Genomic DNA, 24,698 nt, shown 5'->3' with positions numbered 1-24,698 from the left:
CAATATCAAGAGTGGTTTCCCCGACTAGAGAGTAACTTAACTGATAAACGAATCAACATTCGAGCATGGCCATGCATTTCAGTTACAACTCCTCGTGTGGCCCTGAGAAATAACTACACCTGATAAGGGTTGGATATTTTCCTCAACTCGAATCCTGCAGATGTAAGCACAGTATGAAATGACCCAGAAAAAATCTACTTAGCCTCTAGTTACGGCAGACCGTGAGAAAGAAACCAAAGTCACCCAAAAACTGCCTTAATCTCAAGAGACAGTCGATAGTCAAAAGAATCGACTCTAGGAACACAATGGATGTCCTATCCACGACCTGGCACCAAATGTTTTTAAACATTTAGGACTCCATTACGTTGTCACAAAAAGTTGTCGTACGAGGTATCGTTATAATCTCGCATCTGTGATCGATCAGTCAACCGTTTGACTTATGGCTCGTTGAACCCACCATCAATCGACTGCACAATATAATAGCCGGAGTTATCAGCTCACATTGGCGATTACGGACCAAAACAAATATAATGTAATTCAGTTCACTTTGTGGCGTTCAATGTTGTCAGTACAATCCACATGAAAAACAAAATATTATAATAAAACGATGAAGTTATAAATAGTATATGAAAAAGATAATGTATCAAATCCATAATCAAGTACTACAACTCAGGAACGCGTTTAATTTCCATGGAATTAACGTGCCCTACATGTTTATCATAATTCAACGGTTTAGTGAGAGGATCCACGATGTTATCATCCATCGCAATCTTGTCTATCACTATCTCCTCTTGCTCCACGTAATCACGGATCAGATGAGCTTTCCGATGTACATGTTTAGATTTGTTGCTAGACTTTGGCTCCTTAGCCTGGAAGATGGCACCTCTATTGTCACAATAGATGGTGATCGGGTCATTCGAACTAGGAACTACTGTAAGTCCTTGTAAGAATTGACGCATCCATATCGCTTCCTTTGCTGCCTCCGAAGCGGCAAAGTACTCGGATTCAGTAGTAGAATCTGCTACAACACTCTGTTTGGAACTCTTCCAGATGACCGCAGCACCATTAAGAGTGAAGACGAACCCGGAATGAGATTTTGAGTCATCTCGATCCGTTTGGAAGCTAGCATCTGCGTAACCTATTGCGCATAGCTTAATATCGCCTCCATAAGTCAATACCCAATCCTTAGACCTCCGTAGGTACTTGAGGATGTTTTTGACAGCTATCCAGTGTGTTTCACCTAGAGTCTTTTGGTACCGACTCGTCATACTCAATGCATATGCCACGTCTGGACGTGTGCATATCATGGCATACATGATCGATCCTATTGCAGATGCATAAGGAACACGACTCATGAGCTCAATCCCTTCAGGCGTCGTGGGTGACTGAGACTTGCTCAACTGCATCCCAGTCGTCATTGGAAGGTTTCTCTTCTTGGAGTTGGTCATGCTGAACTTCTCAAGAATCTTATCCAAATAAGACTCCTGACTAAGTGATAACGTCCGTCGTGATCTATCTAGGTAGATACGGATTCCCAAAATGCGATGTGCCTCACCCAGATCTTTCATCTGGAAATGGTTCTTCAACCATTCTTTAACCGAAGATAGAAGAGGAATGTCATTCCCAATCAAAAGTATGTCCTCGATATACAATATCAAGAAAACAATCTTGCTCCCACTCGACTTGATATATAAGTGTTTTAGCAGGATTTTCCCTGAATAGGTCCGACTTGATTAAAGAATAATTTGGGTATCTAGCTCTATAAGTTTGGAATATTGTAAATGAATAACAGGGAAAGATTAAGTATAAAGAATAATGTTTTTCTTATTTAGATAAGCTGGATACAAATTTGTTTAAGTAACTGTGTGCTCGTAAAATAATGAAAAATAAGTAGTGAAGTGGTTTAACACTGATGAATGATGAATCAAATTACAAATGCCCGATTACAATATTTATACTTATACAAATATAAACGTTACATTGATCTTCAACGTCTTCCTCTTTTGTTGGAGCTGTTACCGGATTAATAGGGCACATTCCCTATTAGATCGGTTCACTCGTTCTCCTTTGATTATTTCTTCAACTCATTCTCCTCTTGTATGTCCAAGTTCATTGGTGATATAGCTTCATGGTTAGACTTGGTCTTCCTTGAGAATAGGACATGAACATTCATCTTCATACAATCGTTTGGTTGCTCTTCAGCTTAATCCAGCCTGTTTAGGTGTACTGCCAGGCTATTCCGTGCTTACCTTCAGGCCTTTCTTCTGAGACTAAGTAGCCTATTCATCCTGTAATATTCTTCATCTGCCTGACAGTGGTTAGAACTGTCCGGTCTCCATTTGCCCCAATCAGCCTTGTAAGGTCAGGCCAGGTTACAGTCAGACCAGGCTAAATTGGGCCTAACAATTGCCCCTTGACATTTTACCCGTGCTGGATCAGGCCAGGGGTGAGATGTCAACTTTACCGGGTTAAACAATAAAAAGAATTATATTTACTCAATGACTCTTAGACTCCTAGTTACCGTTAAACACTTACAACGGCTAATTTGTGTGATGTCATGCGATAGTTTTTGCAATTCCTAGGGTTTTTACACCGTTAAACTCCTTCTATAAATACGATTCTTGTGATGAGTTTGTTTTCCACCAATTTTCTTCCACTTTCTTTGCTAAATTTTTCTCTAAAATTCTTCCCTATTTCTCCTGAGTTCTTATTCTGCTAACTTATAAAATAAAATTCATCATAATAAACTAAAGTAGAAAAGGATATGGGAGCCAAAAAACGCCCCGCACTCTCGAAAAGCTGCTGATGAACCGAACCTAAAGACGTCCCGAGGAGGAGGAGATTGTTGAAATTGATCCTCCCGCTTTCGTGCTATAGCTTTTAAATATCAGGATTCTATCATTTTCGCTCTTCAATCTTTGGATCCTTACTTTCCGAAGAGAACTTATTGAAAACAAATTATGATAGGGTTTTAAGGGAGAAAAATATTATTCCTGATTCGACTGAGGTATGGATTCTTGAATCTTGTCCAGTCAGAGCTAACTGGGTGTCACCTGGTTGGTTCTGTATTTTTGAATGGGTGTTCAAAGCAGGCCATAAGTTACCTTTTACCCCTTTAATGATCGATACTATTCGTGCTATGGAAGTATCACCTTTTCAGATTATGCCAATGGTTTGGAAACTTATCCATTCTGTTGAAAATTAATGTGCTAAGCACAATCTCACAATTACCATTAACGATATCAAGGCAATTTATCATATGAAAAATCCTTCTCCTGGTCATTTTAATTTGAGAATCAAGTCGAAGATGTCTCCATTAATCACTAACCTGGATTCTGGAGATGATAAAAGCTGGGCAAAGACTTTCGTGTTTGTCCGGACTGAGAGCCTGGGGTCAGGCTTTGATTACCTGAGATATCCCCCTCTGGAAAGTGGTAGGTTTCCTGTACTGTTAATTTGCAATATATATTATACGAAATTAGGATGTTCAGAGTTTTCACCTTTGTATTTGATGATTTTGCGGCTCCCGATTGGAACTCGATCCCTCGATGAGGAAGCTATTTCCGGGGTAGAGGCTTTCCTCGCTATTCCCGAGGAAGAGAGGGCCTGGCCTCGCTAGTCCGGGCGGGAATTATTGCCCGGTATATGAAGACTAAAGCCGAGCGCTATCGAGTGCCTAAAGGCAAGCCTAGTGCCACTGCTCTTTCCTGTATGTTTTCTGCATGTTTCTGTGTTTGATTATTGTCTTGTTATGTTTTCTCTTCTCATATTTATGTGCATTCTTTATATATTCAGTGTTTAGGTCTTCTCGCTAGGTTGGCCGGCTTTTTCGCAAAAGATTTAAAGGTGGGGTGGCTAGAATTTTGAACACTCCAAGAGCCGGAGGCTAGTGGGAGCGATAAGACGCTTGATATTTTGGTTTCGATGTCCGGGCTCCCAAGAACCGCCAGGCTAGTATCACCGGAGGTTGTTCAAGCTTCTAAAAAGAGAAGGGAAGACGTTATTCCTGAAGAGGAAGGGGGAGAGAGAGAGCCTATTCAGGCTCAACCCATCAGAGTGTCGTGCAAGTGCCTACCAGGATTGATGATATGGTTCTTTGCCCGGCACGGATAGATGAATTTTCGCAAAGATGGGCGGCCACTTTTGTCCGCAATACCCTTGAGTCGTCTACTAGAGTGGTTTCTATTCGACTTCTCTTGTGACGAAGGCTGCTTGAACTCGCTTCTTAGGCTAAGGAGGTTAGTTGTAAAGGGATGTTTCGATTGTTCATGTGCTTTTTGTGTTGCTTTGTATCGAGTGATTAATTTTGCTTCTTGTAGGGATTGGATGTCGGGTTGGCTCGCTTGCCGTTCAGGGATGCCTAGGCCAGGATTCTTACCTTGGAAGAAAAACTGGATAAGGTTAACCGTGAGTCGCACACATCCGGGGTAATGAAGTAGTGCTTCAATCTCGGTGGCGACGACTAGAGAGACATCCAGGGTCGCTATAGTTTGTGAGGTGGTCGCAAAGAATGCCGAGAAGGTTGTCAGGCAGGAGTTGGAGGTGTTAAGGGAGAGTTGGCTGCGAGAAGCGGGGCAATGCAGATCACCGAGGAAGAATGAGGAGCTTGGTGCTGAGAAGGAATTAGTGGAGGCGCGGCTTGCTGATGCTGCTCAATACTTTTTTGGGAAAGGCCGGGTTGATGCTATGAGGGATCCAGAATCTGACCGGGCTAATTGGGATCCGGACCGGGATGAGACAAACATTGACGCTCAAGATCCGATTTGGCCAACATGGGTCGGGGAAGAAAAAGTGGACTCTCCTCCTTCCAAAGAAAAATCTGGTGATCAGGAAATGGTGGATGGTTATGAGTCGGTTACTGGTGAGAAACCTAGTTAGTTTGGAGTTTTTATTTTTTTCCTTCTTTTTGTTTTGGCCCATCCAGGGAGGGAGGGGGCGGTGTTCCTGGAATGAATATTTAGGTATTTTTTGGCTCATCCAGGGGGGATGTCCCTGGAATGGATAATTAGGTTTGTGGCAAGGCCAGCTATTTTGGGTAAATAAATATTTGGTCTTTGTTGGTTCCTTTTTGTGTTTTGATAAGGCATTTGTAGTATTGAATGTCTTACTAGATCCGCCGCTTGATTATTGCCTGGATCGGGCCGATTTTGTCTTGGATCCGCGGTTTATTGTATTATGGGTGGGGTTATTGCTGCCGGGAGGGCTTACGTCCCCTGCTGTCGGAGGGCTTATGACCCATCTATATTATACAATCCAGGAATAGATTTTCCAGGTTTGTATGTTAAGTTGAGCTCAGTATTTTAAGGCCTGTTTTGCAACTGAAAATAGGGTATCAGTTGGATATTGGTGGGGTGGCCCCCAATCTTTAAGATTTGTTTTAAATAAAATGCAGTATGTAAAACAAGTATTGAAGATTCTACTTGGTAAAAATAAGTATACGAATATTGACGAGTATTTGGGCACATAATAGAAGAAATTATATAAGGCATTTATTCATATAATGGCAAGTATCATACATTTAGTTTCACGTCAGGTCGGGCAAGAAATGTGAACATGAAAATTATACCTGGACCGGGAGATAAATTCTATATGTGAAACAGTTTTAAGTGTGCAATATTCCAAGCTCTTGGGATCATTTCGCCGTCCAGGGTTTGTAATCTATAAGCTCCATGGCCGACTATCGAGTCAATTAGGTAGGGACCTTCCCAGGTTGGGGCCAATTTGCCAGCATTCTTTTCTTTTGTGTTTTGGAAGACTTTCCTGAGGACAAGGTCTCCTACCCTGAATACCCTAGCTTTGACAGTATTGTTGTAGCTTTTTGCGACTCTTTGCTGATATGCTGCCAATCTAATGCTGGCTGCATCTCTTAACTCTTCCGTTAAGTCCAGGCCTGTCCTCCATTAGAGGTATATTGCTTGTTATTGTGTTCAGGCTGCATCTGGCTAATGGAATGTCGACCTCAGCCGGGATTACTGCTTCAAATCCATAGACCAAGGAGTAGAGGGTTTGGCCTGTGGATGTTTTAGTCGTGGTTCTGTCAGCCCAGAGGACCGGGGGGAGCTCTTCACCCATTTGCCTTTCCTTCTTTCTAGCTTCTTTTTATGCGGTGATTACTACTTTGTTCTTGGATTCGCTTCGACCGTTAGCTTTTGGATATCCTGGCGTGGATGTTACCAGGTTAATGTTCCATAGAGCATGTAAGGTCTTATTTTTTCCCACGAATTGCGTGCCATTGTCATATACTATTTCAGAGGGGATGCCATATCTAAATATGATGTTGTGTTTGATGAATGCTATGACATCCTTTTCCTTGACTTTTGTATGAATCGGCCTTCTATCCACTTGGAGAAGTAATCGGTCATTGCTAGCATGAAGACTTTTTGTCCGGGTGCTTGAGGTAGTTTCCCTACTATATCCATGCCCCACTTCATAAATGGCCAGGGGGCGGATATGGAATGTAGTTCCTCAGATGGCTGATGGATATATGGTTCGTGAATCTGACAAGCTTTACATTTAGAGCTAAATTACAGGCAATCGGCCCTCAAGGTGGGCCAATAATAACCTATTCTGAGTACTTTGCTTGCCAGGCTTCTTCCACCTTTATGATTTCCACAATATCCTTCATGGATTTTCGATAATATCGCTCGACTTCTTGTGGCTCCGTGCATCCGAGGTATGGCCCACCTGCGATTTCTTAAAAAGCACGTTGTTAATAATAGTATATGAAGCAGCTTTTATTTTTAGTGCTCTGGCATCTTGTTTATTTAGGGGAAGGATTCCCTGTTGTAGCCAGTCATAGTAGGGTTTTGTCCAAGATTTAGCAACATAAATTGGAAAACTTTCATCTTGTTTATTTATTGTAGGTTCCAATAAATGTACGATGGGTATTTTGTCGAAGTCAAGGGGACTGAAGTTGGATCCTAGGCCGGCTAAGGCATCGGCCTGGGTATTCAAGTCCCTGGGAATTTGGTCAATATTAAAATTGCGGAATTTTGCTTTTAAAATTTGAACAATTTCCAAATAGAGTATCATTTTTGAGTCTTTTGCAGTATATATTCCGTTTACTTGGTTGGAAATAAGAAGGGAATCAGTACGTACCTTTAGGTTTTGCACACCAAGGTCAATACATACCTTTAATCCAGCTATTAGGGCTTCATATTCTCATTGTTGGTAGCCTCAAATCCACGACTTATGGCATATACTATCTTATCCCCCCCGTGGCGATTTTAGTACTACCCCAGGCTGTGCCTCTCATATTGGCTGCACCATCGACAAATAGGGTCCATTCTAGGTCCTGTTTTGTCATTTGGTCGCTTTATTTACCTCTTTTATCGGTCGGGTTCTAAGGTTGGACTAAAATCAGCCACAAAGTCTGCTAGTGCCTGTGACTTAAATTTTGTCCTTGGTTCAAATGTTATGTTGTATGTGCTTAGTTTGGGATCGACCATTTGCACATTCGTCCAGGACAATTCGGCTTCCTAAGTACAGACTTGATAGGAAGATTGGTTCGACTATTATAGGGTGGCTTTCAAAGTATGGTCTTAATTTTGTGCAACACATAATTAAAGCTAAAACATATTTTTCAAGTAGGCCATACTCGATCTCTCGCATCCAAAGAGACTTTTACTTACGTAGTAGAGATGAGGATGTTGTTGTCGTCTGGTTTTGCAAAGCAGGGGAGGAGAGGATAGATATGTTTTTGTGTCTTCAAAGGCAAACTGATGATCAGGGGTCCATTGAAAGTCCTTGTTCTTCCTTAGCAGGTTATAGAATGATTTGCACCTCTCTGATGATCTTGAAATGAATCTGTTCAGGGCCGCTATTCTTCCAGTCAACTTTTGTATGTCTTTGACCGTCTTTGGTGGTTCTAGCTCCAGGATAGCTTTGATCTGTTCAGGGCTGGCTTCTATTCCTCTTTTTGTCACCATATAGCCCAAGAATTTGCCTCACGAGACTCCAAAGTGGCATTTTTGTGGGTTGAGCTTCATATTGAATTTCTCCAGTATTTGAAAGGCTACTTCCAAGTCTTTGACGTGGTCTTCTGCCTTTTTTGACTTGACTACCATGTCATCTATGTAGACTTCCATGGTATCTCCTATTTGGTCTTTGAACATCATGTTGACTAGCCTTTGATAGGTTGCACCTGCATTCTTTAATCCAAAGGGCATAGCAGTATAACAATATATTCTCTCTCGGTGATGAAAGTTGTGCTTTCCGGTGCAGCAGGTGCATCTTTATTTGATTGAATCCGCTGGAGGCATCCATGAATGTTAACATCTCGTGGCATGCAGTGGCATCCACCATTGCATCGATGTGTGGCAGGGGAAATGGATCTTTTGGGCAGGCTTTGTTTAGGTCGGTGTAGTCTACACAGACTCTCCATTTGCCGTTTTTCTTTTGGACGACTACTACATTTGCAAGCCAGTCAGGGTACATTACTTCCCTGATCATTCCCATGTCCAGTAGCTTGTCAACCTCTTGGTTGATGATTTCATGCCTCTCTGCAGCAAATTTTCTCCTATTTTTCTTTGACAGGCTTAAATGATTTGTCAATATTCAACTTATGAGTTATAATATCAAGCATCTATGCGGTCATATCAAAATGCGACCAAGCAAAACAGGACATTTTGGTTTTAAGAAAGCTGGCCAAATCGGGTCTGACCGAGTCCGGTGCATCAGACCCTACAAGTACCTTCCTGTCAGGGAACTCTGAATCCAAAATGACCTCTCCTGTTTCCATCTGTGTTTGTGCAATATATTCTTCCCTGACGGGTGACTTTAATTGCTATGCAAGGGACTTTCCTGACTTTGAAGGTTTCAAAGCCTGGGTGTAGCATTCGAGCCGTCCCTCTGTTCTCCCCGATGGTGGTTATCCCCCATTCTCGTTGGAATTTTCACACATTGATGGTATGTTGATGGTATTGCTTTGACATTGTGGATCCATGGTCTGCCCAGGATTACGTTATATGAGGATAGGCAATCCATTACTCCAAATCTTTCATATGAAACCACGCCTTCCACATAGGTTGGCGGTCGATTTCTCCCAGGGTGTTCTTTGTTTCTCCATTGAATCCAACCAGGACACTCGGATTTCTTGATGATCTTTCCTTCATCTATCTTCATAGCTTTTAGGACGTCAAGCATCACCAGGTTGATTGAGCTGCCTCCGTCTATCAGGATTCTTGATACCTTAGTTGTGCCAATTTGCATGGTGATTACCAAAATTTGTCATGGTGTAGATCTCGATATTCCCCGCAGTCCGAGTCATCAAAAGTAATAGCGGGCAATGACTTGGACCTGGAAGGGGGCTGAAGTCTAGACTCCCTGGATATTCTTTTGGCAGCCGAGCTGGTTAGACCACAGATCTCTGATCCTCCATTTATGAACTTGACTTCGTAGATGGGGGGAGGAGGATGTGGATCTCTGGCGTTCCCTGAATCTCTTTTGTTTTGTCCTTCATCTTTGTTCTTTGGTCTTTGGATTAAGTCCTTGAGATAGCCTTTCTTTAGAAGATATGCCACTTGTTTCCTAAGTTGGATGCATTCTTTCGTAGTGTGCCCAATGTCCGGTGGAAGTCACACCATCTCGTTGGATCTTTCTGGGGTTGTCGGATTTCTTGGGCCATCTGACTGTATCTCCCACGCTTTCCAGGCGTTTGATTAATCCTGCAGTATTAATAGAGAAGTTATATTCAGGAATAGTTGGTAGGCTAGAAAGGTTACCTTTGTGTTCTTGTGCCATGTTGACTTCAGATCGTTCGGGCCTGGAATAGGGTGCTGATCTGGGGTTGCCTCCTTTCTGGTAGGAGCTTTTCCTGTTAGTGTGTCCATAGCCTTGCTTTCCTCCGGACGAGTTTGTCCTGAAGTTGAGATCTTCCTCCAATCTGAGATGCTCTAGGGCGATGGATTGAACAGTGGCAAAGGTTGGGCATGCCTTCTTGGTCAAGTCTGCATAGATGTCACTGTCAAGCAGGACTCCTTGCCTGAAAGCTTCTACCGCTGTTTCTTCATCACAACTGGGAATGGCCACCTTCTCTTTGACAAATTTGGCCAGGAATTCTTTGAGAGATTCTTCAGGAAGTTGCTTTACCCTGAACAGGTTACTGGGTCTCTAAGCCATATCTCTGCTGCTTGCAAATTGTTGATTGAAGGCATTGATCAATTCTGCAAAATTCTTGATACCTCCATTTGGGAGATTAATGAACCATTGTAATGTCTTTCCTCGGTCAGGGTTGTACCAAAGCCTTTGCACATGCAGACCTGCCTGAGTTCACTGGGTATTAAGGCAGCCAACATCTTCTGTTTGAATATAGCAGCGTGATTTTGTGAATCAGAGGTTCCATCATAGGTTCTCGTGGATGGGACGGTGAATTTCTTGGGGAAGTCGATCTTTGCAATTTCATCTGCAAAGGGCGAGTCAGCAAAGCTATCAATTTCCACTTCAGCCACAGGGTCTGGTACTCCGGGTATATTTTCTATTTTGTTGTGGAGTTTTTGGATTTCCTGAAGCATAGCCATCATTATTGCTGCTTTAGTTTTGTTTGTTTCATCATTGGAAATGGTTGGGGTACCGGATAATGTATCCTTCTCCGGGGTTCCAAAATTGGAGAAGTCAATGTTTTCGATAATGGATGAGAATGGGGTTCCTGACTCGAATCTGGTCCTGGAGCCTGAGGCCTGATTTTCCAATTTTTTCCTCAGGCTAGACTCAGATTCCTTCAGCCTATTGACTTCTGCTTCTGCTTGGACTGCCTTCTCTTGAATTGCCTCTAATTCTTTGATTTTAGCCAAGGCTTGTTGTTCTGGGGTGAGTTCCACCATTTTTGTGTGTGAATATTAAACGAAAAAATGATAAAGGGAATTTTATTGGTTGAAGAACTAGATGCCCCACGGTGGGCGCCAATTGTTTTAGCAGGATTTTCCCTGAATAGGTCCGGCTTGATTAAAGAATAATTTGGGTATCTAGCTCTATAAGTTTGGAATATTGTAAATGAATAACAGGGAAAGATTAAGTATAAAGAATAATGTTTTTCTTATTTAGATAAGCTGGATACAAATTTGTTTAAGTAACTGTGTGCTCGTAAAATAATGAAAAATAAGTAGTGAAGTGGTTTAACACTGATGAATGATGAATCAAATTACAAATGCCCGATTACAATATTTATACTTATACAAATATAAACGTTACATTGATCTTCAACGTCTTCCTCTTTTGTTGGAGCTGTTACCGGATTAATAGGGCACATTCCCTATTAGATCGGTTGACTCGTTCTCCTTTGATTATTTCTTCAACTCATTCTCCTCTTGTATGTCCAGGTTCATTGGTGATATAGCTTCATGGTTAGACTTGGTCTTCCTTGAGAATAGGACATGAACATTCATCTTCATACAATCGTTTTGTTGCTCTTCAGCTTAATCCAGCCTGTTTAGGTGTACTGCCAGGCTATTCCGTGCTTACCTTCAGGCCTTTCTTCTGGGACTAAGTAGCCTATTCATCCTGTAATATTCTTCATCTGCCTGACAGTGGTTAGAACTGTCCGGTCTCCGTTTGCCCCAATCAGCCTTGTAAGGTCAGGCCAGGTTACAGTCAGACCCGGCTAAATTGGGCCTAACAATAAGCATGGTTCCTCGACCGATCGAGTGAAACCATACTCTTTTATCACCTGGTCGAAACGATGATTCCAACTCCGAGAAGCTTGCTTAAGTCCATAAATAGAACGCTTAAGCTTGCATACTTTCTTAGGATGTTTAGGATCTATGAAACCTTCGGGTTGCACCATGTACAACTTTTCCTCCAAATAACCGTTTAAGAAGGCGGTTTTCACATCCATTTGCCAAATTTCATAATCATGAAATGTGGCTATCGCTAAGATTATCCGAATGGAACGTAGCATGACTACAGGTGCAAAAATCTCATCATAATGCAGTCCGTGCACTTGAGTGAAACCTTTTGCCACAAGTCGTGCCTTATAGGTATCTAGTTGCGCGTCTACAGAACGCTTTATCTTGTAAAGCCATTTGCACTGTAGAGGTTTTACCTTATTAGGTAAATCAACTAGATCCCATACGTTATTCTCATACATGGAGTCCATCTCGGATTGCATGGCTTCGAGCCATAGCTTTGAGTCGGAACAGGTCATAGCACCTTTATAGGTGACGGGTTCATTACTCTCTAGGAGTAAAACGTCATTCTCCTCGACCATACCAATGTATCTGTCCGGAGGATGAGAGACTCTACCCGACCTCCTAGGTTCCTCAGGAATATTTACCGTATCATAGTTGGAGGAACAACTTCCTCCATCCGTTCCTCGGTTGTTGGTTCTGGAATCTCCGACAGCTCGAAGGTTCTATTACTCGTCTTGTTCTCGAGAAATTCATTCTCTAAGAACGTCGCACTAGCCGCAACAAAAACTCGATGTTCGGTAGGCGAATAGAAGTAATGACCAAATGTTCCTTTTGGATAACCTATAAAGTATGTCTTGACCGATCGCGGGCCGAGCTTATCCTCGTGTCTCCACTTGACATAAGCCTCGCAGCCCCAAACCCGAATAAAGGACAAGTTAGGGACCGTTCCCTTCCACATTTCCTATGGAGTATTGTCGACAGCTTTAGACGGACTTCGGTTAAGTATAAGAGCAGCTGACAAAAGAGCAAAACCCCATAATGAATCAGGCACTACCGTGTGACTCATCATGGATCGAACCATATCAAGTAAGGTTCGATTTCTCCGTTCGAACACACCATTCAATTGAGGTGTTCGGTGGAGTTAAGCGCAAAACGATTCCACGAGTCTTTCAGGTGTTGATCAAACTCATTTGAAAGATATTCGCCACCCCGATCTCAACGGAGTGCTTTAACCTTTCTACCCAGTTGGTTCTGTAGACTGTTCGGTATTCCTTGAATTTCTCAAAGGACTCACTTTTATGCTTCATTAAGTAGACATATCCGTATCTACTCAAATCGTCCGTGAAAGTGATAAAATATCTATAGCCATCTCTAGCGGTAATTGACATAGGTCCACAAACATCAGTATGTATGAGTCCTAATAGGTCACTAGCGCGCATTCCAACACCTTTGAAGGAGATTCGAGTCATCTTGCCAATAAGACATGATTCACACGTGCCATATGTAGAAAAATCGAATGCAGGAATAGTCCCATTATCGACGAGTTTCTTCACGCGTTTCTCATTTATGTGTCCCATTCGACAATGCCATAGATAGGTTTGATCTTTGTCACCAACCTTTATTTTCTTATTATTCACGTGTAATACTTTTGTGGTTTGGTCTAAGATATAAATTCCATTCATGGAAACTGCTTTGCCATAAATCATTTCATTGAAAGAGAAAAAATACAGCTATTATCCTTTATTGAAAATGCAAAACTGTCTTTAGCAAGTACGGAAACAGAAATAATGTTCTTAGACAAACTGGGTACATAGTAACAGTTATTTAAAAATAACTCAAAACCACTAGGGAGTTGGATTACATATGTTCCCTTCGAGACAACAAAGAACTCGTGCTCCATTCCCGACACGCAGTCCACATCACCTTTTTCGAGAGGTATGATGTTCTTTAGGCCCCGCAAATGATTACACAGATGAGAACCACAACCATTATCTAGTACCCAAGTTCCGAAACTTGCATGGTTAATCTCAATCATATGAATATAAGATGACATACCAACAGAACGACGCGGCTCGCTTTGATGTCCTCACGGTAGACGGGACAGTTCCTCCTCCAATGTCCAGTCTTGTGACAATGGTGGCACTCTATGTCACCGCCCTTGCTCTTTGCCTTGCCCTGTGAGCCACTAGTCTCACCAGGCGCACTCTTACCGTTTCCTGGCTTCTTAAACTTTGGCTTACCTACAGCTAGGTCGCCATGAGCCTTGCCCTTACCTTTACCCTTGTTGTAAATCGTGAGAACATCCTGCTTCATGCTCCCACTCAATTTCATATCCTTCTTGGTCTGTACGAGAAGGGAGTGTAGCTCATGAGGACTATTTTTCAAGTCATTCATGTAATAGTTCGCCCTGAAAAGGGCAAAACCATTGTGAAGAGAATGAAGCATTCGGTCAATGACAATGCTCTCACTGATTTTATAATTCAGTGCCTCCAGCTTCTCGACATTCTCAATCATTTGAAGAATGTGTGGGCTAACCGGTTGGCCCTTCTGGAGTTTCGCATCAAAGAAGTGACAGGTATGCTCATATGTAACGATTCTCGGTGCTTTTGAGAACTCGTTAGTGAGCGTAGTGAAAATCTTGTTTGCACTTTGGGCAATGAAGCGTCTCTGCAAATTGGTTTCCATTGCAAAGATGAGTACGTTCTTTATCGCAACCGCTTCCATAACGAAATCACTATAAGCGAGTGACTCGTTGACTCCTGCATTGGGGCCTGGGTTGACCGGTATTGGCTCAGTTAAGTACTTAAGCTTACCGTCACCAATGGCAGCATTCCGTAGTGCCGCCTCCCAGTCCGCAAAGTTGGACCCGTCATTTTTCAGATGTGTGAACTGATTCATCTGGTCCATGAATATTTTCAGCCAGGACGCGCGATCAAGTGTGGCACTAGGCATTGGGATTGCGTTATTTCCAGCCATTTGTTGTAACAGTATTATCAAAAATAATCGTGTTCTACACTGCGAAAGAAGAATAAAAATAATAAGCATGCGCATCGTTTTGATTTTAAGTCTAATGAATTAATGTCATAACGCGAAGACTCAAAACATTTATACAATTGACCTCCCTCAAGAATTATATAAATGATCCCAAGACTTAATTCTCTGTAAATTGATAAGCTAACCTTTTAGCTAATTCTACCGTTAGAATTCTTGGTCGATAAATTTCTGTAAATTCTATCTTTAGTCCATCATAATCACGAGAAACTCTTCGGACTATGATGTTGAGGTAAACTAAGTCAACACAACTACTTAACCAACGTAGAAGGGGTCATATTATGCCTACCGACGAAGAAGGGATTCATAGTTGTTTGCCCTTATAAAGACTAATCTCAATTTCCATTTTAGAGGAAGATCCCATCAACTTTATTTTAATTCATTTTAAGAGAACTAATATCTAGCATGCGAGAATGAATAAACTAAGGTGATGGCTTAACAAGTGTGTGACATCTGTATGTCCATGAAAACTAACATACAACCTATATGAGTCAATTTTCATGCATTTTAGTAGTAGGTGGTTTGGTTTTAGGCGGAATATGATGCATAAACTAACATGTGAATGAAAAACAATAGAATGAAAAACGTAAAAACAATAAAAGTCCTAGTGTGGCCTATCCTATCAAAATGAACATTAAATACAAGTTTGTAATCCATCCTTGGACCCGAGAGGCTTGTCTTGATGTTCCATCTTGATCCATGTAGCGGGAGTGAGCTCCAATCTCCATCTTTAGTCTTCTTTGAAATTACAATAATTAAGATTACATAATAAACCTATTTATTACAATCTAATTTCAAAACCCAAAACTAAAAATAAAGGAGATTCGAGATCTCATAACTACATAAAAAAAATCATGTTTCCTTCATTACGAAAACATAATTTGACTAAGGCCACACTAAGTATTACAATTTACAACCGATTGCAAAAATAAATACGTAAATAAAATTCATTCATTCGATTCATTCAACAAAATTAAAATGCATCAACTAAAAATAAATTAAACATACATGACACAATTCCTTAATTATGTTGATTAATTTATCCAAACCACCTATTTAATTGATCAAATTAAGTGACAATTTCTCAATTATAAATTTAATCTTAATTCACATGAAACTTGTAATATGAATTCAATCCGGTAAATTTTAAACTGCTTTAAAATAATTAGGTATCTTATAATTATGAACCGCTTCACAATAATTAATTTGCCAAAACAAAACAAAAACAAGACTACTTTTTTTATTGTCTCGGCAAAACCCAAAAAAAAAATAGAATTTTTTTTTATATACAGCCCTGTCGTGAACAGTAACAAAACAGGAAAAAAAAAAATTTTTTTTTATCTTTTCTCGGTAAAACTGAAAAGAAACAAAAACAGCCTGTAATCTTTTCTCGGTTTTTCAAGAAAAACCGAATGGAAAAAAAAAACAGAAATTTTTTTTTTTAAAATTATTGTTCATCCGTGAACAGTAACGGAAACGAAAGAAAAAAATTCCACGGCTCAAAAAACAATTCAGCCGATTACATTTTTTTCTCGCAAACCCTAATTATTGTTTACAAACAATTTTATGAAAATCATCAAAATTAAAATTCGTGGCCTTGGCTCTGATACCACTTGTGGGAAATAATGTGTATACTTCCCTTATTATTAAGGATTACAACGAATTTAATGAAGACGATACTAGTCATAAAATAAAAATACATAAACAAAATTAAAGGATTCAGAAATAACCTTCGGTCCTAGCAAATACGGCCTAAGAACAATATCAAAATAGATATTTACCTATCAGTTGCACCCAAGACGATATGAGATATGCCCTATTGATTATGCTAGAATTGATCTAAAATTTTCTGTAAAAATTTAGGTTTTTTGGGTTTTTACTGATGAGAAGAGGCCAGAGAATGAGTAGAAAAATTAGGTCTAAAAATAATCTCCCTCTAACCTACTTAAACCGTGAATTAGGTTAGTAATAGGGTAGATATTTTCTTCCTTATTCTCGGCCCATATAACCGAAATAAGGACTATTATTTCCTTATTTTGGTTATTCCAAAAATGTATAAAATGTGTTAAATTGTCATCTAGTGAGGATCGAACCCATGACCTCTTGGTTTGTGTACCCTCACTATTACCACTATGACACATTCATCTTGTTGATATTAAATATAACCGATTACATTTAATTACGAATTAACAGATTAATTCGTCCAAGCTAACATTACATACATTTAATTAAATATAACTTATTATATTCAATTTACGAATTGTGATTGATTAATTCGTCTCAACTAATATTATTTAATCTTCATTAAATAATTGTCTCATCAACACATTGACTAACTGTTTAGTCATATTAGGCATCAATGTGATCATATTTCTATAACCACATCTCTCAAACACATCCTATAGGTGTGACCTTTAGGGACCAGTTGATCACCGCCATCTGTATGATAATAACGTCAAACTTTCTAGCAAGCCAACCGTTATTAGGTAAACGTTAATCAACTGATTAAATATACGAAGTATACCCTTGTGAACTTGTAAGAGATTTACAAATGTTATCACACTAATTTGTGGAGGACACAAGCTCCAACACCTTCTGCTTGACTTGCCGGTATGAGTCAGCCTCTATCCACTTTGAAAAGTAATCAGTCATGGCTAACATGTAGACTTTTTGTCCTGGAGCTTCGGATAGTTTACCTACATTGTCCATTCCCAACTTTATGAATGGCCAGGGGGCTGAAATAGAATGTAGTAGCTCTGATGGTTGATGATAGAATGGAGCGTGAAGTTGGAAGGCTTCACATTTTAAGCTTTAAGCTAGGCAGTCAGCCCTTAGGGTTGGCCAGAAGTAGCCTATCCTTATAACCTATTTGGCTTCATGAGGCTCCGGGCATCGCAGGTAAGGTCCAGCCTGAAACTTTTTAAATAAGGTGTTATTTATAATAGTATAGGTGGAAGCTTTAATTCTAAGGGCCCTTGCTTCATGCATGTCTTTGGGTAAGATCCCATGCAAGAACCAATCATAGTATGGATTGGTCCAGGAGTTTCTGTCCTCAGTGATGGGACAGATTTGGTCAGGTTTTGTAGTGGTTGGTTCGAACAGGTGAATAATAGGTATCTTGTCAAATATAGCAGGGCTGAAATTTGATCCCAGACTAGCTAGGGCATCAGCCTTGGTGTTTAAGTCTCTTGGTATTTGATCAATGTTAAATGAACTAAACTTTTTGAAAAGGTTTTTGACGTTGTCTAAATAAAGAACCATTTTCGAATCCTTTGCAGCGTAGGTTCCTTTAACTTGATTGGAAATTAAATGCGAGTCAGTTTTTACCTTGAGATTTTGCACGCCAAGATCTATACATACCTTGAGTCCAGCTATCAGAGCTTCATATTCAGCTTCATTGTTTATTGCTTTAAATTCATAACTGATAGCAGGATTTCACACGAGGATAAAGTCCTACCAGGGATTTAATTGCAGGGCAATCTAACTCAAATAATTAAGCCTGACTAGTACGACTGATAACTTAAAGAATGAATAAAAAGTAAGACACAGAGATTTATACGTGGAAAAACCCTGGAAATAAGGGAAAAAACCACGAGCACCAAGCCAGGAGGGATTGTTACTATCTTTTAGGGTATCCTGACAAGGAATGTGTATGTCAGGCTAGAGGTAGTGAATAAATGCTTAACAATTATTCTTCAGTAGTTTATAATGATAAAATGAGAGTAAGAATGAGTGAATAATCGATGATCCTTCCTTCTTCTGCTGCTTGTTATTTATACTTTGCTTATAACGGCTCTATAAAGGTCGTTTTGGACGTTCCTAGTAAATAAGCCTCGTGCCCTATTTACCCGGAGGTAGTTGGTTGACTCTATAATCTGCCTGCCGTTATTTTTGCTCAGTCAATTGCTCCATGCTATTTGTATATTATGTTGATTAGGTCTTCCAAGAAATTATGAACTGCTTCTCTAGGTTTTATTTGTTGCCTGACTTGTTCTGGTAGTGCCCATTATACGGCTGGTGAGATATTCCTTAAGGCCTACCCTAGTAGGTGGCCTGACCTGTCTTTCCCTCCTGGCTGGCACCTGCTTAGGTATTGTGTGCTTTGTATTTGTTTCCTTTTGTTCAGGCTAGGTTTGGTGCTTCTTTGCCTGATTATTGTCTGGTTAGACAGGACAATTCTTGGCCCAACAATTTGTATGGGGTCTCTTGCAATATTTATACGGATCATAAGAGCTTGAAGTATATATTCACTAAGAGAGATCTTAAGTTGGAGCTGCTTAATGACTATAAGATTGAGCTGCAGTATCATGAGGGTAAGGCAAACGTGGTTGCCAATGCTTTGAGTCGTAAGGTATGTCATGCTATCAGATCTGTGTTGGTGTTACCTGACGACTTGAGTCGAGAGTTCCAGAAGATGAGCCTTGAGGTAGTTCTTCTTGGTACTTTAGATTTGAGTGCGATGGTTGCTGAACCCGAAATTCTTCACGAGATTCGAGTTAAGCAAAGAGATGATGAATTCTTAGAAGGAGTTTGAGTCGCTATAAGCGAGGGTAGCGCCAAAGGCTTCAACGTTGGACCTGATGATGGTCTGCGATTCCAAGGTTGTTGGTGTGTGCCTAGCTGTGACGTCTTAAAATGCAAGATTCTTAAGGAGGCTCATAGTACACCCTCTTCAGTTCATCCTGGTGGTGATAAGATGTACAAGGATTTGAAACTACGGTATTGGTGGCCGAGTATGAAGAAAGAGATTGCCGAGTTTATGAGTCGTTGTCTGATTTGTCAGAAGGTCAAGTACGAGCATCAGAGACCTGGTGATCTAGTGAAACCTTTGGAGATTCCCACTTGGAAATGGGATTCTATTTCGATGGATTTCGTCATAGGTTTGCCGAGGTCGCCGAGAGGAATGAATACGATTTGGGTCGTGGTTGATCGTTTAACTAAGGTTGCGCATTTCATTCCGATGAAGGAGACTTTGAGTCTTGAGGAACTAGCGAATGCTTATAAGCGAGAGATCATTCGTCTTTATGGGGTTCCTAAGGATATCATCTCCGATCGTGATTCGAGGTTCTGTTCTCAGTTTTGGAAGAAGCTGCAGTTCGCTTTGGGCAGTTAGCTTAAGATGAGTACGATTTTTCATGCTGCAACTGATGGTCAGACCGAGCGTACCATTCAGACGCTTGAGGAAATGTTGCGAGATTTTTCTTTGGAGTTCCAAGTTAGTTGGGAGAGGAGTTTACCACTGGTGAAGTCCTCCTATAACAACAGTTACCAAGCGACTATTCAGATGGCTCCGTTTGAGGCACTTTATAAAAGGAAGTGTTGTAGTCCTTTGTGTTGGGACGAATCTAGTGAGGCTGTCGTTCTTGGTCCAGAGTTTGTTCAGGAATCAATTTGAGCAAGTAAGGTTGATCCGCGAAAAGCTTAAGTCAACCCAGGATCGACAGAAGACAGATGCAGACTTGCGGCATAGGCCGATTGAGTTTGAGGTTGGCGATAAGGTTTTTCTTAAGGTTTCGCCGATGAAATGTGTCAAGAGATTGGGGCTTAGGGCAAGCTTAGTCCTAAGTATATTGGACCTTATGAGGTGCTCGAGAGAGTTGGCGAGGTAGCCTATAGGTTGGCTTTACCTCCGAACCTGTCGAATGTTCACGATGTTTTCCATATGTCGCAGTTGTGCCGTTATCGCAGTGATCCTTTCCATGTTCTACAGGTTGATGTTATCGAGGTTGAGCCTAACCTGACTTATGAGGAACCAACCATTCGTATTTTAGAACGTCAGGAAAAGAGGCTAAGGAACAAGGTTGTACCTTTGGTTCGGGTTCTGTAGAGGAGTCGGAAGTTTGAGCAAGAGACTTGGAAAACCGAAGCATCTATGCGAGAGAAGCATCTGCAGGCCTCTTATCAAGTTTCGAGGACGAAACTTCTTTTTAGGGGGTTACATTGTAACTAATTTCCGTAATATATATTTCTCTAATTTTATTTTTCCCATATTTCATTTTTTTTTTCCAGGAAAATATCCTTCGTTTATTTTAAGGGCTAATCTAGCTCGAGTTTAGTGAAGACCCGTTTCTCCATTGGGTTTCACGTCTGATTTGGAGTATATGGGTGAGTTTTGGGCCTAAGCTTGGAGTTATAGTTGAGGTTAATATAACCTCGCATCCGGAGTTGATGTTATGGTTAAGGTTACTATAACATTGATCGTTAATACCTGTTTCATACGTTATGTGTTGTTCAGTTATATTGTATGACAATATGTGTGCATGAGTCGTTGGTTACGCTTGTTCATGTGACAAGTAGAATAGTCAGTTATACTATCCTATGAGTTGAGTCGTGATGTTGTCCACGCATGTTTGTATAGTCGGTTATACTGTGCATTTGTTTGTTGGCTAGTTTGAATAGATTATGGTAGTTACGGTTATGTGCTATCGAAATGAACCGAAGCCACCCGTTGATGCGGGATTTATTTGGTCTATGTTCGGGATTAGGCAGAGGCAGTGGTTATACGCTCTGTTCCCCGAGTGTCGTTCGGTGTACAGTTATTGCACCGAGAGTCTGTCCAGGTCTTAGTCATATAGGCAGTGGTTATACGCTATACATAGTACATAGTACCGTGGAGGCAGTGGTTATACGATCCACACCGATGGAGGCAGTGGTTATACGCTTCGTCAGCTAGAGATAGTGGTTATACGCTCTAGCAAGTTAGAGGCATTGGTTGTACGCTCTAACGGGTGTTCGCTCTATTCGTTATGCTTTGTTGCTAGCTTTATGCCTTCTGTTGCTATGGATTGTGTGTCCCCATATTCGCTATGCTCTAATGCTAGCATTGTGCCTTAAGTTGTTATGGGTCGTGTGCTAATTTGGTTGTAAGTATACATGGTCTAGTGGTTGCATATGGTCTAGGTTTGTATGATTGCATTCGTCTAAGGTTGGTAATTTTATGGTAAGTTGTGTTGGTTTTCATGAGTATAGATGGTCTCATATGTTTACTGGTTTTGTATTTCAATTGTTAATGATTGTTAGTTATATTCAGTTTTTGTAAACATCACTGGGAGAGCATCTAGTTACTCCCGACAGACTGTCGACCCCCATTCTGAGGTTGTTTAGATGGTTTACTGTTTGGATGATATCTTGCTGGGCAAGTACTGTGCGGCGAGTTGAATAATAAACTAGGAGTTTGTTTTCATGTTTTGAGAACCTTGAATAATTTAATAGTTTGGTTTTTGGATTTAGTAGAGAACCGGATTGGTTAGATATTTCCGCCACCTTGACCCTTTTATCATTGTTATACTCTGATAATTCATTTTATATACGTTGTCCCTTTGTTTTATAATCCGGGTTGTTACAGAGACTCCGCCCCCTCCTTCTCCCTTAAAATTCATGACCTTTCGACTTCTTAAGTCAAAAAATCGACACGTGTTTTCGACCTACCGACTAAAAACACAAGCCTTACACATTTGGTTTGGTACCGTCGCCATGCATTCGACCGACCCATTAGACCAGCTCAACATTGATCAACATGTTTTCCAACAACATGTTTTTAACATCTTTTCAAAACAAAATCCTTTTTTAAGGCACTCTTTTAAACTTCTTTGATCCCGAGTAGTCGCATAAGGAGAAACTGTCTCAATAGTCGTCTACCTCACAAACATCATAACATGTAAGTTTGAGGGTGTAAATATTCCACTTATTTCATGTCTTTATTGTTTTTATGAGTTTATATGCATGAACAATGAATAACACGATTCAAAACTTGGAAAGATTGAGCCAAAACCGAGTTTTGGCCTGAGACAGAAGCTCTTTGATATGCAAAGAGACTCGCGCCTCTTGTGGCTTCTCGGGTCAGACTCAAACGTGTTTGAGTTTGTCTTTCACAACATTTTCCCTTTGTTTTTACTTCTTTCCTTTTACGGTTTTTACCATTTTAATTCGTTTTTATGACAAATATTTTGACCATTACCGAAATCATCCTTGGTTCCATATACCATGACGGTTTATTCCATGACTCGATTATATTATTGGTTAATTATAAATTATTGGGTATTTTAACACCCCTTTTCTTTTACTTAGCATTTTTCCTCACTTATTCACATTTTCAAGCATTTTAGTCATATTCATAATCATCCTAGGTTCTTTATACCATTTAAGTTTAATCCGAGTACGATGATAAATATTGACTAACTAGAAATAAATGAACTTGGCATATTTAGTTCATATCAAACATTTCTCTTTATTTTATTTTATTTTCATCCTTGTCTTGACTATAATGGATATCACCCTTGGTTAAAATAAATACCATGTCGATTTAATTCGAGTACGGTGATAGAACGGTTAAGCACACACATTTTACATTTTTATTTGTAAACTATACTTTCCAAGCTTGCAAATATGAATCCGACGATGAATATTACTAATATAATGGTAATCATTCCGAGTCATGCAAACAAAATTTACAAATCATTCATCACAAATACGGTTTTAAACAACCTTTTTAACAACCTTTTAAAACGGATTTAACAACCTTTTTATAAAACCAGAGGGCGCCCATTTGCATCGCCCTATGGCTCGCGCCCCTATGGGGCTGCTTGATGCTGTTCTGCCTCATTTTTAGCACTTGTCTAGGAGGATCCCGACTACGGTTAACCCGAATACATGAAGGATCGGATTGACAAATTTACGTTTTACACCTTATCATTTAAACACACTTCTTTTCCAAATAAATGGATCGTGTTAAGCACCATAATCCGAACTTGATAAATGGATGTTTAATTTCTGTTTTGGCATGCAAATCAATCTAAATCCAACTTGACATCATGATATTTGGATAAACTAACTGACTTATCAAACTTTCACATGTTAGGTTAAACTTTTAGATGCGCATTCATGCATTTACCGTTTTATCAACTTTTACACTTAGCATCCACGATTGATCAGTAGACGCCGCTAACGCGGACGGAATTGGGTGTTCGATTAAAGAGCTTCCCAATACGTACTCTCACCTCTTCCTCAGAACGTTTGGATAGTGGATGGCCTTATCCAGGGCATACGATAGTCATTCTAGCGAAAAGAGGCTAAAGGGGGACGAGTCCTTATCTTTAGTACCTATGTCAAGCACCGGCTTTTTGCCTTGATTGACCGAGGTATAAAGTGGATTCGAACGGTTTCCAAGCATCCCATAATTGCTTGGTTGCAACTCCGAACATCTCTGCATCATTTCGAGACCTTCACCGAGACGAAACCGACCGATCTAAAGCGATCCGGTCGAAAGCATTTCTACGTCACCAAGCGTGGCTTTCCGACTACTGCATGTCCACCGGCTGGCGTGTAGGTGTCCCATGTCCACAATACCCGACATATCCATTGATTAAAGTAAGATATCTATGCCTAGAGGTAGCATAAATAAGCACATGAACCATATGCATGAGATATTCATCTTTAGGGGAAACTTTATTGAGATCTCTAAAATCAACACACCATAATCTTCCCATTTTTCTTATTGACTGGTACTATATTGACAATCCATTTTACAAATTTTATTTGACGGATAGACATAGCTTTCAAAAACTTACCAACTTCATCCTTCACAACCTGAATGAGTTCTCTAGACATTCTTCTAGGTTTTTGGACTACTGGTTCCCATCTAGGTTTGATGGGCAATCTATGTTTGGCTATACTAGGATCTACACCAGGAATCTCATGATGTTCCCAACCAAAACAGTCCTTGAATTCTAGCAAAATTTCCTTACTAGCTTCTCTTTGGTAATTTTTTAACGTTTGACTCATACAAGTAAATATGGGCGCTCCTTCAGTTCCCAAATTCACTTGTTCTAGAAGATCTTGTGTTTCTTGTCGAATACCCTCACTTTTCATCCATCTTCTTTCTACCCATGTTAATGATGTGTTTAAATTACTTGGCTCATAGCTATATAGACACAATTTATCATATATTCCTATAAAAGATACATTTTCCTTTAAATTATTGTGAACCCCCGCGATCTTACGATAAAGTAAATGTAAAATTTGCAG

The sequence above is a fragment of the Silene latifolia genome, chromosome Y, assembly GCF_048544455.1.
Source record: "Silene latifolia isolate original U9 population chromosome Y, ASM4854445v1, whole genome shotgun sequence".
NCBI lineage: Eukaryota > Viridiplantae > Streptophyta > Magnoliopsida > Caryophyllales > Caryophyllaceae > Silene > Silene latifolia.
The sequence above is the reverse complement of the archived record's forward strand: the minus strand, read 5'-3'. Positions refer to the sequence as shown.